The sequence below is a fragment of the Thalassophryne amazonica genome, chromosome 1, assembly GCF_902500255.1.
Source record: "Thalassophryne amazonica chromosome 1, fThaAma1.1, whole genome shotgun sequence".
NCBI classification, from domain to species: Eukaryota; Metazoa; Chordata; class Actinopteri; order Batrachoidiformes; family Batrachoididae; genus Thalassophryne; species Thalassophryne amazonica.
Window position 1 is genome coordinate 10,948,507 of NC_047103.1, and position 16,965 is coordinate 10,965,471.

At 40.0% G+C, this 16,965-nt stretch overlaps 1 protein-coding gene across 1 annotated transcript in view; it reads right to left on the reverse strand.

The window, feature by feature from the left end:
* cntnap2a (contactin associated protein 2a) overlaps positions 1-16,965 on the reverse strand; it is a 1,233,088-nt gene that overhangs the window by 1,156,402 nt on the left and 59,721 nt on the right.

The following is a 16,965-nucleotide window of genomic DNA, read 5'->3' on the forward strand; positions in this document are numbered from 1 at the left end:
TATGAGTTATTGTTTCAAGGGACGCTAGAAGAAATCAGGCAGTATAATAATGGCAAAACAAAAGAAGATACACACACAAAAAAAGTACTGCACACCTAAATTATGCTGTTTGAGGTGTTTGCTGTGTGTAGTATTTCTACGTTCTACACCGAGACGTCTCCTAAAGGCACTTTTTAAAAACATCATTATCAGAAGTATTCATGCTGCATTTCTCACCTTCTGTGATCTTCTCTTTAGTGGCAGATGTTAAAAACATGTTTATTGCTGAATCAAGGGTAAAAAATTCCCACAAATGACACCAAACAAAGTAACAACTACCTAGAAAGTCATAGTTACAGAGCAGTGTTAACCAATTATTTTTACAATGATTCATCATTTTGAGTCTTTTTTATGTCCACATTTTCTGGATTTCAGCTTCTTAAATATGAAAATTCTTCTGATCGTCTTCATTCATAAACTGAATATCTTTGGAGTTTGGACAAAACAAGATATTTGAGTATAATGGTTTAGGTCCCCTTTACACATAGTACCAATAAGTACAACTCAGGGCGACTCACGGCGGAACAGCTCATATGAGTGAACCACGCAAACATCAAGCCAGCGAGCAAGGCGTGCACGATGCCATTGCGACGGTTCATGCACGCGACTGTCTTTGAGCATGAACACATTGCGAGCAGCTGCACCACATCACACCACTGAGGTGGAGAACAATAAAATAAAAACCAGCTGTATAATTAGTGAATATCACTGGGTTAATATAAATAATACATACAAGAGGACACAATACAGAACCCGCGGTTAAATAACCCTGGTTAAAAAACATTTACACTGACGGGATTTGAACACAATAGCTCTGATTACCAGGCAGAAACTTTACCATGGCACTACCATTACTGCCCTGTAAATGATGTGGGAAATGCCTGACATCAAGGATATTGACATATTTAAAAAAATAAAACCACACACCATATAAAAACTCCACATTTTATAAAACTGTAAAAAAAAAATAAATAAATACAGAAAAGCACACCAAAATAAAAGTATTAGTGGAAATGACGGATCATAACCGTGACACCAAGGATGTCATTTTAAGTTTTTGGGAAACACTAATCAACGTGTTTTAGCATTTTATGTAATTTTCTAGACAAAACATCTAATTGAGTATTGATAAACTAATCAACAGATTTATCTATAAAATAAACATTAGTTGTAACTAATGTTTATTCCGGTTTATCCGGTACACAGTATAATTTTGGCCGACGGTAGAGATTTGGACTCCACTGACTAATCGAGATAACGCCACAGAGTTTTTCGATCGAGGAAAAGCTCCTCTGTGAAGTGGCTGTGTGTGTGTGAACCAGTTTGCTCTGGGGGAGAGAGGGGTGTTCGAAGCTGAGGTGACTGACTCTCACTGCTGTTCATGTAAGTTTGTGAGACGCCTGTTCTGTTGCTGATATTTGCAGAGCTGTTATTTATTTCAGCCAACGCTCTGTCGCAACCTGAATCAAACTTTGAGAAAGTGCCATGTTAAATAAGGCAAGGGTTTTTATAAACGGTTAGAAAGGCAAAATCAGCCAGGAACGTCAGTTTACCCAGACTGACTTCAAATATGAGTAAATTAACTATTTTTAATCAAATGTTTTGGTGATTTCCGGTTGAGCTTTGGAAATGAGGAAAATGACCATCCTGAAAGCGCTTCATGTATTCAGAGCGGGTGTGCCATCTAGTGTTTCAAGAGATGAAACTCAGCCCGTCACCATAAATTTAATTATTCTTTCACCAAAACATAAAAATCTAAGCTCGCATCTTAGATGTACCTTCTGGCAACTTTTACCTGTAGTTTTGAGAACTGCACATAAATGTTTTCAAAATTACATTTTATCTGTTTTATTTTTTTTTTTTTTTTTTTTTGCTGTCATTTTTAGTTCTTTATTTTGATCATTTACCTTTGCTAAGGCGCCCATTGAGAAACACATTCTAATTTTTACACGTAAGTTTAGATTGCGATATATACTGTTACCGTGAGGGGATTCAATTCATACAGCGATATGAATTTTAGGGCATACCATGCAGCCCGAGTTGTAACTGCAAATGTCAATGCCAACCAGATCCATGTTTGGATCAGTTCATACTCAACATGGATATTTTAGGATTTCTGTCTTTTTTTTCTTTTTTTTTTAATTGTGTCCTTTTCATGAAGCAAAATAGAAAATATGAAATGACCATTGTGTTGTCTGTGGTAAAAGTGAAGTGTTAAGTCAGTTATGAATCACTAAATGGAAAAATAATGACCCATGATAACTGAGTGTAATCTTCTTTTGTTAACAAACAAGCTAATCTGTTTGATAGCAAAAACCTTGTTTCACTCAAGTTTTGCATGAAATGCAAACTAATAAAGCTAGCTGTGTTCTGAAATCGTAAGTTTGGCTTGAGTAGCTAGCAGTCCATCAATACCGGGGCAACAAATTAACAAGTAGTTGAGGAGAGTTAACAAATAGTTGAGGGGAAGATAATATTACAAATAACTGCAAACTCTACCAATGTCTGGAATACTTGGTACTCTGTTAAAGCAGGATTTGGTAGGATGCATATGTATATGTGTTGTCATAGTTGTATGCGTGTATGTATGTTTGTGTATGTATATGATGTTTGCTTATCCTTGCACACGCTGCTTGATGAACATTTTTCTCTACTTGCACCCCATCTTGAGTGTTTTTTAAGAGCTGACGTAACATGTGAATTTCTCCTCTGTGAGATCAATAAAGTTTATCTTATCTTATCTTAATTATATTTGAAGTCTCAGTAAATGGTAATATTGGCTATTAAAGGCATAAAACTACAAACAATTCTTAATTCCATAGTATAGAAAAAACTGTAAGAATAGTCTTCTGACATCTTATTTCCTAGTTTTTACTGCATTTGTTAAGCTGGAGAATTAAATGTGGCCTTTAAAATAATTTAGATCTTTGACAATGTTTGGTAACAATCTGAAACAGGCTATTTTCCAGAGCTGCTGAAAGGTTTATATCCAAAGGACGATTTTTGTGATTATAATTTAAAAATGACTCTGAAGAGTAACTCATATTAACAACCACAAAATTAATGATAAAGTATCACATTTCTCTCAGAGGGTTAGTTGTTAAATGTAGAAAAACCCACTAACAAAACACAGGCCTCTAAAAACATGACTGCCACAAACCCGTACATTAAATCTCTTGATGATATCAATGACATTTCTTGAGATTCTGCTAAACTATAAATATACAAAAGGCAAACATAACATCTGCATTCAACCTTTCCAAGGTATAATTAACATGACTCGAATCATCATATAATTTGCTGCACTAATGAATGATTCTGTTTTCTTTGCACAATATTTCTAAACAAGCAGAAAGTTGATACGTACTCTTAAGGCTCAGTCATGTTCTGGAAGGGTTGGAAAGCACCAAAGAAATTAAAAAAAGTTATTCCGCAGAGTAACTTATAATAACAGCCACAAAAATTAATGATAAAATATCACATTTCTCTCAGAGGGTTGTTGTTTAAATGTAGAAAAACCCACAAACAAAACACAGAGGCTCGAAAAACATGACTGCCACAAACCTGTACATTAAATCTCTTGACGTATCAATTACATTTTCTTGGAGATTCTGCTAAATTATAAATAATACGAAAGGCAAATATAACATCTGCATTCACCTCTCCAAGGTATAATTAACATGACTCGAATAATCATAATTTGCTGCACTAATGAATGATTCTGTTTTCTTTGCACAACATTTCTAAACAAGCAGTAAGTTGATACGTACTCTTAAGGCTCAGTCCATGTTCTGGAAGGTTGGAAAGCACCAAAGAAATTAAAAAAGTTATTCCGCAGAGTAACTTATAATAACAGCCACAAAATTAATGATTAAAATATCACATTTCTCTCAGAGGGTTAGTTGTTTAAATGTAGAAAAACCCACAAACAAAACACAGGGCTCTAAAAACATGACTGCCACAAACCTGTACATTAAATCTCTTTGACTATATCAATTACATTTTCTTGGAGATTCTGCTAAATTATAAATAATACGAAAGGCAAATATAACATCTGCATTCACCCTCTCCAAGGTATAATTAACTGACTCGAATAATCATAATTTGCTGCACTAATGAATGTTCTGTTTTCTTTGCACAACATTTCTAAACAAGCAGTAAGTTGATACGTACTCTTAAGGCTCAGTCATGTTCTGGAAGGTTGGAAAGCACCAAAGAAATGTTAAAGTATAACATTTATATCAGGCTAGTTAAGTGTAATTAATAATAATAATAAAAAAAATCACAAACAGATGCATTTAAAAATATTATTGCCACAAACCACACATCAAATCTCTTGACAATAAGAAGTGATTTCCAGTTAATGATCAGTGGCATTTTCTTGGAGATTCTGCTCATCTGTAAATAATATGAATGGCAAATTATAAATATTACATTCAGTGTTTCCAAGGTATAATTAACATGACTCAAATCACATTATGTCTTTGAAGGTAATATCTCTTACTGCATTAATGAAAGATTCTGCTTTTACGTCTTTGAAGGTAATATCTTTTACTGCATTAATGAAAGATTCTGCTTTTTTTTTTTTTTTTTTGCATTTCATGTCTAAAGAATCAGAAATTTTATATGTACTCCTAACAACTTGAAACAGTGAATTAAACATTAATGGTTTTAGACATCACTTATTAAGGGTTCACGTTGTCCAAGGTAATAGTTTATATGAAGATCCTGGTTACTAAACACAGCTACCCCTTCAGTCACTGTTAGTTAATGTTTGCCAATGCATAATTCACCATGAACACCCTCAATAAATTACTAAACACCATTGTTAATGCGTAATTAATGTGCAATTTTAACTAAAATTTTTAGAAACAATACTGACTACTCCACCACTAGTTTTTAATCATAGTTTTGCCAACAACCACACTCACACATGGAAGCGTCACACAACATACATACAGCCAGAAGCTGAAAATTCTTTATGTTTGCAGTACTTTTTGCAATCCTTCACTGAATCTGTCAGCTTTCTAGGGATGTGCCTGAAATACCTTGGATTTACGTGGTGATGTCATTAAACTGTCATTTTTTTTAATATGTGAATAGTGAGACAGTTGTAGGAATTTATGTTTTCGAGCATTGTTTCTTGGTTGGCATATTTTTCTTGTAGATTGTTGTGTGTGTTTTCTTTGACTGAAATACATTTATTCATTCAAACATGATTTTTGCATGATCACAAATTAGATTAATTTACAGCATCACAAATGGCATAAACCAGTCACAGGGACACTGGGTGGGGCTCCATGGCAGTATTTCTATGAGGGAGCAGAAGGCGCACATTTAGACCATTTTCAGCAGCTTTGTGAATATTTGTATAATCGCCTTTTAATATGAGTTAAAATTGCACTGGAGAACAGCTTTTACATTAAAATTTGTGAATATCAGAACAGATGAGCTATCTTTTTATTATCTTTTGTGTAAAAAAACAAGAAAAGTAAATCACACATCCTGGGCAGCATGGTGCCTCAGGGATTAACACTCCAAGAAGGTTTGTGGTTCAATTCCAGCGGTGCCCAGTTGCTTTCTGAGTGGACTTTACATGTTCTTGCTGTGTCTGCGTGGGTCTCCTCCCGGCACTCTGGTTTACTCCCACCATCAAAAACATGCACCTTAGGGTCACGCTCCTTTGTCTGCCCTTGACCCAGGCAGCGTCTCTCCATCTGGAGTCGGTCCCTGGGTGCTGGATTATGGTTTTCGCCTTCTCCTAGTGGTTGGATTGAGTCTGACTGTAATTAGGATGTGTTAAATGCAGAGTATTTACAGTGACAATAAAGACCCTTTTCCCCACATCTTCAAAAAAAGCAGCCTTGTGTTAGACTTGAGTTTAGAGCTGCTTGGCAGCTGCCAGTGAAGAGAATCAGCAGAGAATCAGCTCAGATGTGTAACACAAACATGCAGCCATTATTTTAATGCTCCAGTATTGTGATAGCAGTATAGGACTATGGCCAAACGTGTGGCGCTCAGCCCCTCGCTGCATTCAGCGTGCTGGTCACTGAACTGTTACACTGGAGTGCCGTGCTCAAGAGCTCTATGCAACTTGACACGGACAAAAGGAAGTGCACTTGAAGTTGCTCTCCTTTGGTTATTGTGTCACCATGTGATTATGGCGTGTGCTTCAGAAAGAAGTGTGAGTCGGCAGCTGAGAGTCTGAAATGCTGAATACAATAAGAGAACGTGTAATGCTCTGATGCGTGCGAGGGAAATGTTCAGTGTGTTTTGTTGATGTTGAGACAGAGAAAGTGCAGAGCAAGGTACGCTACAGAAGAGCCCGAAGAACAGAAAAAAGAAGCTGGCATTCACAGAAAGAAAAGCTGTTTTATTCTGGGCGGCATAATCTTTTATCAAAAGCCTAACCGAACATCCACTTCCAGAAAAAACTAAACAAAAACCGTGCACTGGTTTAGGGTCTTTTATGCTGAAATCCCTGAACTTTTCAGAAAGATGCTGTGATTGTCACTGCAGCACATTTTCAGGCAAACAGAAGAGAGTTTACTTTTGCTGAATTTCTCACATAAAATCAGAATAAAGACAAAAAAAGACTCATCTGCGATAGCAGATTTGACAGACAGTTATTTGCTGAGGGTGAGTAACTTTTAATCTCTGCACATTATAAAAATAGCCTAGTTGCTTATTGTTGTCATGGAAACAAATCCAATGAGAAGCACCCCACCCCACCCCACTAAATGCTGAAAGTCCTGGGATGAAGCACTTCTGGGTGCTGTCTCAGTGCTTTTCAGCTTGAAAAAATACAGTATGGACACTGAGGCCTTATGTGGTGAGACCGTTTGTGTGTGAGAAGGCTGGATAACTCAAAAATAGAAAGCTGGCTCCTATGAGAGGAAGAAGAGAAGGAACTCTGATACAGGCCCTGAGGCTCGTTGGTGCAAATACTTACTGGATTCTGTAGTGTGGAGCAGATGAGAGTCTGCAGGACCCGAGGCGGGGCATATAGCATCAGGGTTGTCCATCCTTCCGTCTGTCCTTCTGTCTGTCTATCCGTCTGTTCGTCTGTCTGCCCATCTGTCTGGCCGCAATTCGTTTGCCGCAAAATTGCTTGGTACCTTTGCTCCCAGAAACGTCATATTTGGTGGGTATTTACCAAGGAGGAGTACTTCACATGGGTTCGAAGTCCGGGACCTTGACCTAATTTTCAAGGTCACCAATGGTCACAACTGTCAAATCCTTCACCACAACATTGCTCGGCACCCATTGCTCACATCAACTTCATATTTGGTAGGTACATGCTTTGGAGGAGTACTTCGTATGGGTTCGAAGGTCGGTGGCCTTTACCTACTTTTCAAGGTCACCAATAGTCACAACTGTCAAATTCTTCGTCTGAAATTCGTTCGCGGCAATGTACCTCGGCACCTTTGCTTGCAAAAACTTCATATTTGGTGGTAACATGCCTTGGAGGAGTACTTTGCATGGGTTGCGAAGGCCAGTTGACCATTGACCTACTTTTAAAAAAATTACCATAGTTGCATTTGTTCGAAGGCTACCGACTTTTTATGGTCACTGTTGGCCACTATCCTCTAAATAATAAATGTCAATGTCCCAATTTTTCCACTATGTATCCCCAGTTTACATAAAACACGAGGGTTCAAACAATACCCACCTCACACATGTACATTTTACTGTACTTTACATGGAAAATAGTACTGTGCGCGGGGCATTTGTGATGAATGTCTCTAATTTGATGTGATTTACATCCCCAGCCAAGGCTCGGTACACATTTACATCTGGATGGACTGGGGACAAATGTGGATTGAAGTTGTCTGTTTCCAAGGACATAGACAGGTAGCATGACTGGGAGTCCAAATCCTATCTCCACATTGGCAGCCCACTACTACTCACACGGAGCTACCTGTTCTACATGAAGGGAACAGCTGTTTAAAATGTGCTTGTTATGCAGAAATGCCTGAAAAAAATGTTTCCTTTTTTTCCTCTTGCTTCAAATTTGTTTTATGACTTCATAAAATCAGACAGGGCTGAAAGTCAGGAATCTAACTGGGTGGAGTAATAATGGATGGGTTGAAGCTCACCCTTCTGGCAGGTGTGTTGCTGCTTCCCTGTGGGGTCGGCAATAAAGCACCACACCACATTCACCCTCATGTGGTTACAAAACTGGGTGGATGTGCTCACATGATAAAGAGGGTCCAAACCTGCGTCCAGTCTGTGAATTTCTACAGGCTGAGGACCACCACAGTGGATCTTCAGTGTGTTGCTCAAGGACACTTCAGCAAAGTGAGGATCAACCAAGATTTGATCCTCTCACCTGTCATTCTGCCCACTGAGCTTTAGTTGGGGTTTACTCACTGGTGCCTGTTTTGGGTTCATCACTAAATTCACTGAGGTGATGAGTTCCAACAACAACCTGCAGAGTTCCCTGAACTAGCTGAACTTTACTGAACCAAAAATCCAGTATAAGCTCTGCATTTGATTCTTAACCCTTTGAGTCGCACCTCTGTGCCCCTAAGAGGGAAGCAGGACCGCAAAATATGACTGTCACAGTTTCTTCCCACTATACTCACACACCTGCAATGTCTCACTGCTTCACCCATTAGCAGACTGAAGTGTGTGTGTGTGGGTGTGTGTGTGTGGGGTGTGTGGTGTGTGTGTGTGTGTGTGTGTGTGTGTGTGTGTGTGTGTGTGTGTGTGTGTGTGTGTGTGTGTTGCTAATGGTTTTGGATCCCATTCAGGGGCCCATCTCTCCATTAGCAGGCTGACACACACTCTGCTGAGTAAACACAAGGCTTCCACTGCTGTCTGTGTCCCCCCCCGCCCCCATTCATCTGCAGATCAAAATAGCCCACTCACTTTGCACTTTCTTTCCCGGTTTGTGTGCACATTTCTGTGTACGTGGAGTGCAGGTCTGAGTGTGACTATGTCACTGTGATTCCTCAGTCTGTGATTAACCAAAGCACAATGACGTCAGCTCAAAAACATTTGGTGTGTGTTAGTCGTTACCTGAGCCCATATGATTCTGGTTAATTAGGAGATGAGCGAAACAATACATACATTTGGTGATAAAGGGTCTTTAGGTTTCTGGGGGGACCTCACCAAAGGTGTGATAAAATATGGCAATGGGCTTGCATAAACATAGTCTGACTGAGGAAATAGATGCTGCATGCAGTGTTTAAAATCAAAATTGTGTAATGAGAAATCATGACTAGTATATAGCTTCCCAGACTGCCTTAGAATTAGAGGTGGGCGATACCGGGAATTTTGGTATTGATCCCATATCAAGTAAATACAGGCCAAGTATCGTCGATATCGATACTGTTACGTTTTCATGAGACTACCTGCATGGCTGGTGGCTGGCGCCGCTGAGCACGTGACGGCGAAACAACAAAAGACCTGCGGGGGGAGGGTGCGCTGCTTCTGTTGTGTGACACAGCGCAGCGCTGCCTTATAGACAGAGAGTAGACTTGATGGATCTCGGCGTGGCAGCAGTCATGCATGCTGGAGAGAAAAAAAGCTTGAGTATCGATCTTTTTACATGAGGATCATTCAATATCAATACCAGCGTTGGTATCGATATTATCAATATTAGGATCAATCCGCCCACCTCTAATTAGAATGCAGGAAAAGCGCTACAGGGGGAAGAGCCCCAGTCCCTCTAGAATGGGCCTGCCTTCAGCACACCAAACTAAGTCAACACTCAACCCTGAAGCACAAAGCACAAAGTCTTGGTCTTGACTCACCATCAACAATTCAAGGTTCAGTCCTTGACCATTCCAAAAATACAAAGTCCTGGTCTTGACTCACACGTGGCCCTTCAAGGTTTGGTCTTGACCACTCCAAAAATACAAAGTCCTGGTCTTGACTCACACTTGACTAGGGTCAACTGATTATCAGTTGGGCAGACTATCGGTTCCAATGTTCAGCATTTTTGCAGATATCCATATTGCTCATTTATACCGGCTGATGTGCCAATATGACAGTTTAGTTTTAACAGAGCTACATGTATCGACTCACTGGTTGCAAAGTTCCACCTGCATGCGTAGATTTTTTTTTAAAGAGATTGCAGTCAGCAACTTTAACATTCCATGAGGCCACAGTACTGTGTAACAGCAGCTCAGACAGGAACTGCACGGCATAGTTGAAAGCAGCATCGCTGTCCATCTGAGTGAAAGAAACAACATCAAAATCCTTCATTAAATAATCCAGAGTTTCTCTTATATCCGTAGCTGCTGTGACATTTACAAATTAAAGGTTTATTTTACAGTTTAAGGGCTTTGCTTGCCCAAAAAGCTGCAGGATTGTTCAAAGGAGTAGAAAACAGGAAAGACAGTGTGAGTGAGGGGAGGGGGAGGGAGACAGGGAGAGAGAAAGGAGAGAAGGCAGGAGGGGGGTTCGCTCATTCTCACATGAAAACAAAAGTTATGTTTTCATTGGAACTGTTTACAAACTGTTTACTGTTTACAAACGATCACATGATCATTTGTGTGAACAGTGGACTTTAGTGCTAAAGGCTCGTTAAAGCAGCAGAGCAACTTAACGATTATAAACGATCATCTTCAGTGCACAGACTCACTTTGTGAAACAGGAAAGTGTGAAAAACTATGATTCAGAAAGTTTTTCATTCAGGTTTTATCCTTAAAAGAGCAGGTTTGTCAATCAAATCAGTCCAGGTTCAGCTCTTGACAAAATAAGGCTAAAGGCATATTTTGTAGAAATAAAAAGTAATGCAATCCAACTCAAAAATGTTGAAAGAAAAAAAAGCTGTTAAGATGACAGAAAAACTCGCCTGACACAGGTTCTCTGCCTCACTGGATTAAAAACTAACTATGTCATTTTTGAAGAAGAGAGCAAATGCTGTCCATCAAAAATTAATGTGTGTTTTAATCTTTTAAACATTATTTATAACCTAGCACAACATTAATGACATAACACATAACAGAAATATGAATATGCATCATATTTAAGTTAAATTACCTCATGTTGCGGCAGCACAGTGGATTAGTTCTTAGCACTGTTGCCTCACAGTGACAAGGTCATGGCACTGAGGTCCCACCACACTGTAGAAAATGAACTATGTATCAAAGAGAACAAGAGTGATGTAACAATTTGCATAGATGTTTTCTAAGTTATTTCACCTTAACTAGAGAAGTCTTGTGGCATTAACTCAGTAGAAAGCTGAAAAAACTTTAAGAAATCTATACAAATTGTTTTTCTCGCTGAGACAGCAGTTCCTTTTTTAGAGTGCAGCAGCCTTTCTGTGTGCAGTTTGCATGCTTGGAGCTGTGCCGGGTCTAATTATTTATTTCTTGAACTTCATAATAATGTTAATTGTAGCTCCTTGCACTTTTTGTGTGAAGGTCATGTTGAAAGGTCCTGTGAATTAAATATATGCTGCAAAACATTTTAAAGAAAGTTTTGTGTTAAGAGTGTGTTATACTATATTTTGACACCTATTTTACACTTTTTACTGCAGGCAAATAACAGCCTCAGCTGTCAGTATTGGCCTCCAAACTTTGTCGATAATTGGTATCAGTATCAGCCCGTTTTGGAGTTATGGTGTAAAAACAGCAAAAAATGTGATAACGGTCACTTTCAGTTTGTACAGGGGTCAAAAGTTAAAGTTTCTCCAATTTCAGTACAGAATGATAGAAATTATTGTTTGAAATAAAAGGATTAATAAATGGAATAGTTGTGACTGTGCTGAATGTTTGGTCTCCAAGTAAAGGTCAAACAAGGTCAACATCTATTGGCTTCTATCACATGTGACATATATTACCACTGCAACATGACACTAAGCATGAAGGATGTGCAAACTATTCCTTATTAGAAACCCATTAACCCAAACAATAATTTGCACAATTTTTTACTGAATTTTAGCAATTTTAACTTTGACCCCTGCACAAACCTGAAATTAACCTTTGTCACCATATTTTGCTATTTTTCCCCATAACTCTCCAGAACATTCCATCATAGATAGTACAAACTATACTTTTTGGAATTGTTATGATCAGACATATAATATGATATAGTTTTCAACGTGATTGGAACATTTTAAAATTTGACCTCTATGTAATTCTTCATTGACCCCAACCTGGCTACAGCTACCACCCTGGGATGGCTATCATACATTTTTGTGTAGGCCCTTATACACTGAGGCTGGATTCTAAGTGTTGTTTAGTCACCTTCAGTGGTACCAATTAGGTCAAAATTGATGACTGGCTCATGGCTACCAGGTGAACTGGAGCTGGATCAGGAAGGGCATCCGCGTAAACTTGTGCCAAATATGAATGTGGATCTGGCTGTATGTGCTGTGGCAAGCCCAAACCGGAAGCAGCCGAATGGACAACAAACAAAGACGGGGAAAAGACCGGGTGTTTTGGATGAGGTGATACCAGTCAGTCTAGACTACTAAAACACTAGACTGTGTAGAGCACAACAATGAGCAGATGCAGCAGGGAGGTGCACAAATGCAGAGGAAACCAAAAATGAAAAAAAAAAGGCCAAGGGGAGGTCCAGATATCACATATCATCTGGCTATACAGGTAGATGACTACTTTTGCAAGGTGGGGAAACACTGGGTGGTTGCCAGTCAGGACTCTGGGTGTATGCAATGAAGAGCTCAGATGTGGCCAATTCGGAAACAACACTTCTTACATTAAAACATCCATTCATTTTCTAAAGCTGCTTATTCCAGTTAAGGGGCACAAGGGCACTGGAGTCTATCCAGGAGGTCATTGGGCAGGAGGTGTGGTACACACTGGACAGGCCACCAGTCTATCGCAGGGCACATTAAAACAACAACCAAGAAATGTCCCAAATTTCAGCTGGAATGGTATGAAATCTGAGTTCAAAGACACTGTAAGATGAATCTTTTGCAGTCATTGTGGATGAATTTGGAACTACTGAACCATAAATTTGACCATTTGTTCATTTACAAAAAGAAACCTGAATGATACTTGCAACACTTCCACAAAATTTCCTGAAAATCACTTTATAGATTTTTGTGGAATCTCATCACAAGCAAACAAGAAACCAACAGACAGGAGTTGATAAATAACCTCCTTGGCAATGCTTCTAAATTAACCAAAATAAATAAATGATAGTAAATGAATTAGAGCTTTTTCTGGCTCCTGCCATCTGTTATCGTAGCTACCAGCCCATGCAATGACGTGCTGGGACAAAAGTCATGACTACACACGGATGTTGTGCACACGCCACAATCATTCCACATCCAGCCAAAGCGTGAGACCTCACGCTGAGCTTTTAGGGCAGCACTTTGCCTCATGTCCTTCAACGAATGCCAAAGAGCACTCGCCTCTGCTGCGCTTTGAGCCAATCGATAGCACGCTTTTCTGCTGCCTTAGTGAAAAAGCAAAGATGACTTCTGCTACACTTGTTTGTGTGTGTGTGCAAAACGCTGTAAAACTCACAAAGAAATGGCCCCAAAAACATTCCTACTGACATGTGATCGAATATTCTTCCTACCATCCAAACACAGGAGGTGGTAGCGTGCTGGCTGAGTAGTTAAATCTATAAATCAGATTTCCCATCTGGGTCGCCTGACTACTCGTCTGTCTGCCATGTCTTAACTCTGCATCTCTGTTTGTCCCAGACACAGATTAGAGCACTGAAACTGATCTGTGATCAGTTGAGCTGTAATCCACTCGGCCATCATCGCTCCATCGCTCATCTGCTGATAAAACTGCCAGCAGACCAGATGAGTAAAAGCATCTATTAAGTAATGATATTAAGACTAATACCTAATATTATCATTTGGACTCACAATTCTCCCTACCACATATAGGGAAAAAAATAAATAAATCAACCCAGAATGCATTGCATTGTCAACCTCCCCTGTATTTTTTTTTGTTTGTTTTTTTTTTCCTGTATCATTAAACGGTGACGATGGTCACTTAGCCACGCCTGGTTAATGTGCTTTATTTATTTTATTATTATCTCTTACTTTCAACATGCGTTAGCTCAAAGTTTGTCATCATGGAGGAGCATGATAATGTCTGGAATATGACAACAAGTAACATTGATCATTAAATCCGCTCAAAGTTGTCTTGTTATTTCGGCCATACAAACACAAACAAGCAACAGAATCAACAATGGTGGTAGGAAAATGAGATACTTCTGACAAACAACTTGTTCTTTGAGTCTGGCAGAGACCAGCTCTACTTGCACCTGCACGGTGCCATCTGCCGTGGGCTCCCATCCAGTGACCAGCCCCCCCCCGCCAAGTCTTCTGGGCGATCGAGAGCTGTGCTGTGGCATTTCTTCTCCCATCAGCTGGTAACAGTATTCACTAGATCATTGCTTTATTGTTCAAGCCTCTTTATCCATAGTTGTTGCAAAAGAAATAGTTTTGTCCATCTGCATTTACCTGTTTCTACATCAAACACCAACGCAACGTCTTGGTTGTCATTTACCCCAACTGATGGTCTTCATCCATGGGGTTTTTGTCTTTGCATCATGTGAGCAGAATAAGGAAGCCTCACAAGAGTAAACTATGAAGCCAAGTGGCAAAAAAAACCCAAAAAAACAACTATGTTGTCTCAAACACAATGTAAACAAACACAGCATGTTTCGCACTAGTTAAGCGCTAGCTTTCTTTTTTACACACCGCAGGTGACAAAGGAGGTGGAGACGGAAATGTATTTACCAGGAAACCCTATAAAATTCAGGCAAAAACAAGTAGTGCACCCCCTATGGCAGTACATAAGTACCTACCCAGACAGCAAATGGATCTGGGCAGGATGTAGCCCAACATCCGTACCATCCTGAAAACGGATCCAGCACCCTGGCCCAGATCCAGCACAGCTCCACATTACAGTTCTGGAACAGATCCGGACCAGATCTGAACCGGATCTGCAAAAGACCAGCCGTTTACAACCCATATCTGGCACGGATCTGGGACAGATGTGGTCCGCATCACAGCAACGTGGTTAGAACATGTGGTTAACATAGCAGTAAGCAATTTTATCTGCACTCGGCAGAAACTATCCATTAGCAGTTATAAACTCAGGGCTGTTATCATTGGGGGGGTGTTAGTGTGTATTTGTGTAATTGTGATCATCACTGAGGTTTTTAAAATGCTTGTCGCAAAGCAGTTTTTTCTTTATGACAAGCAAGTCTTACGGGGGTAAGTTCCGCGGATCCGAAGAAACTGATTTGTATCTGTAACACACAGATCAGTGTCCGCTGACTTATAAAACTTGATCCCATGATGAAATCTGCGCATCCCACAGATTCACAGAGTTTTCACAGCCCTGAGTTTATAACTGCTAAAGGATAGTTTCTATTCAAGTGCAGATAAAATTGCTTATCGTTATGTTAACCCAATGTTCCTGCCATGGTGCCGTGATGCAGACCACATCTGTCCCAGATCCGTGCCAGATATGGGCTGTAAACGATTGATCTTTTGTGGATCTGGTTCAGAGCTGGATCAGATCTGTTCCAGAACTGTAAAGTGGAGCTGTGCCGGATCTGGGCCAGGGTGCAAAAATTGTCTGGACCGGATATGTTTTCAGGATAGGTACCGGATGTTGGACTACATCTGGCCCAGATCCATTTGCTGTCGGGGTATATGCAGAAAGGAGTAGAATTGAATGTGGTGCATACGGTTACTTTTAAGGCAGAAACGTTATTAACCAACAGTTTAATAATTGATATAATAAACTAGTACTTCCACACTGCTAAGAGACTGACCTAAACAGAGCTGCTGTATTTAATATTTTCTTTGTGTCACTTTCCAGCAGCCCTAAATTGAGCTCACTGATAATCAACTCACACAGCACGTATCATTATAATCTGACCCCCTTCCACAAAGGTCACAATTAGCCAGTGTTAATGCTGGAGTAATATTAAGAATGCACTGCACTGTTTGCAGGAAGAAGCACAGGGAGAGAGATGAATTCCTCGGAAGAGAGGATGAGATGGCAAACTTAAAGTCGTACGAGTCCCAGTGACTCAGAAAAAAATGGCTGCTGCCAAACATTGAAAGAAGGTTCAGTATGATAGAAGATCATGCAAATGGTAAGGAGGCAGTCACAGGAGGACTTTGGACATAAAAGTGCAGAACATATTAAAATAAATTGGTGACTGTCTCGTCTGACTGGGTTTGAACTGAGGATACTCTGCTCTGATGCCATTCATCCAGCCCTCAGACAGCTGGACAATAAAGACTCATATGTCAGGCTGCTGTTCATTGACTTCAGCTCAGCATTCAACGCAATCATCCCCCAACAGCTGTTTGTCAAACTGAATCCGCTGGAACTGAACACCTCACTGTGCAACTGGCTGCTGGACTTGCTGACAGGCAGTGTGGGTTGGCAGCAACACATCCAGAGTCATCACCTTGAAAAAGGGGGCCCTCAGGGATGTGGAATAACCTGTTTACATGCTTAAGCAGACAGAGTTACTCCTGTATACATGGTCAGCGGTATCATCACTTGGAAGATCCCCATCTAAACAGCGACGCACGTCTTCCACCGGTGCTTGATTTGTCTGGCGTTCTTGCAAATCCTGCTTCGCGCAACTTTTCGGCCACCTTCTTGTAAATGTTGCTATCTCGGTACTTTCTACCATCAATAAAAGACATTATATTCATGTCTTTCACGATACTAATGAAGTACTCGGTTTCCTCCTCGCTCCAAAAGTGTGGTGCTGTGCTGCCGCGTCTGGATTTCCCCATGCTTGTTTATCTCTGCTTCTGTGGTGTCTGGTGGGTTGCGCGCACCGCATACAAGTAGTTTGCCGTACTCAAAAGACCAAAATTCCTTGCGGATAGGACATGCGCAGAACACAAAATAATGTTCCTTTCTTTGGGGATATTCCGATGCGCATTTATATGACCTGATATTCGGGTTAGAAAAGGAGTAACCAGGGGTCATATTCAAGTTT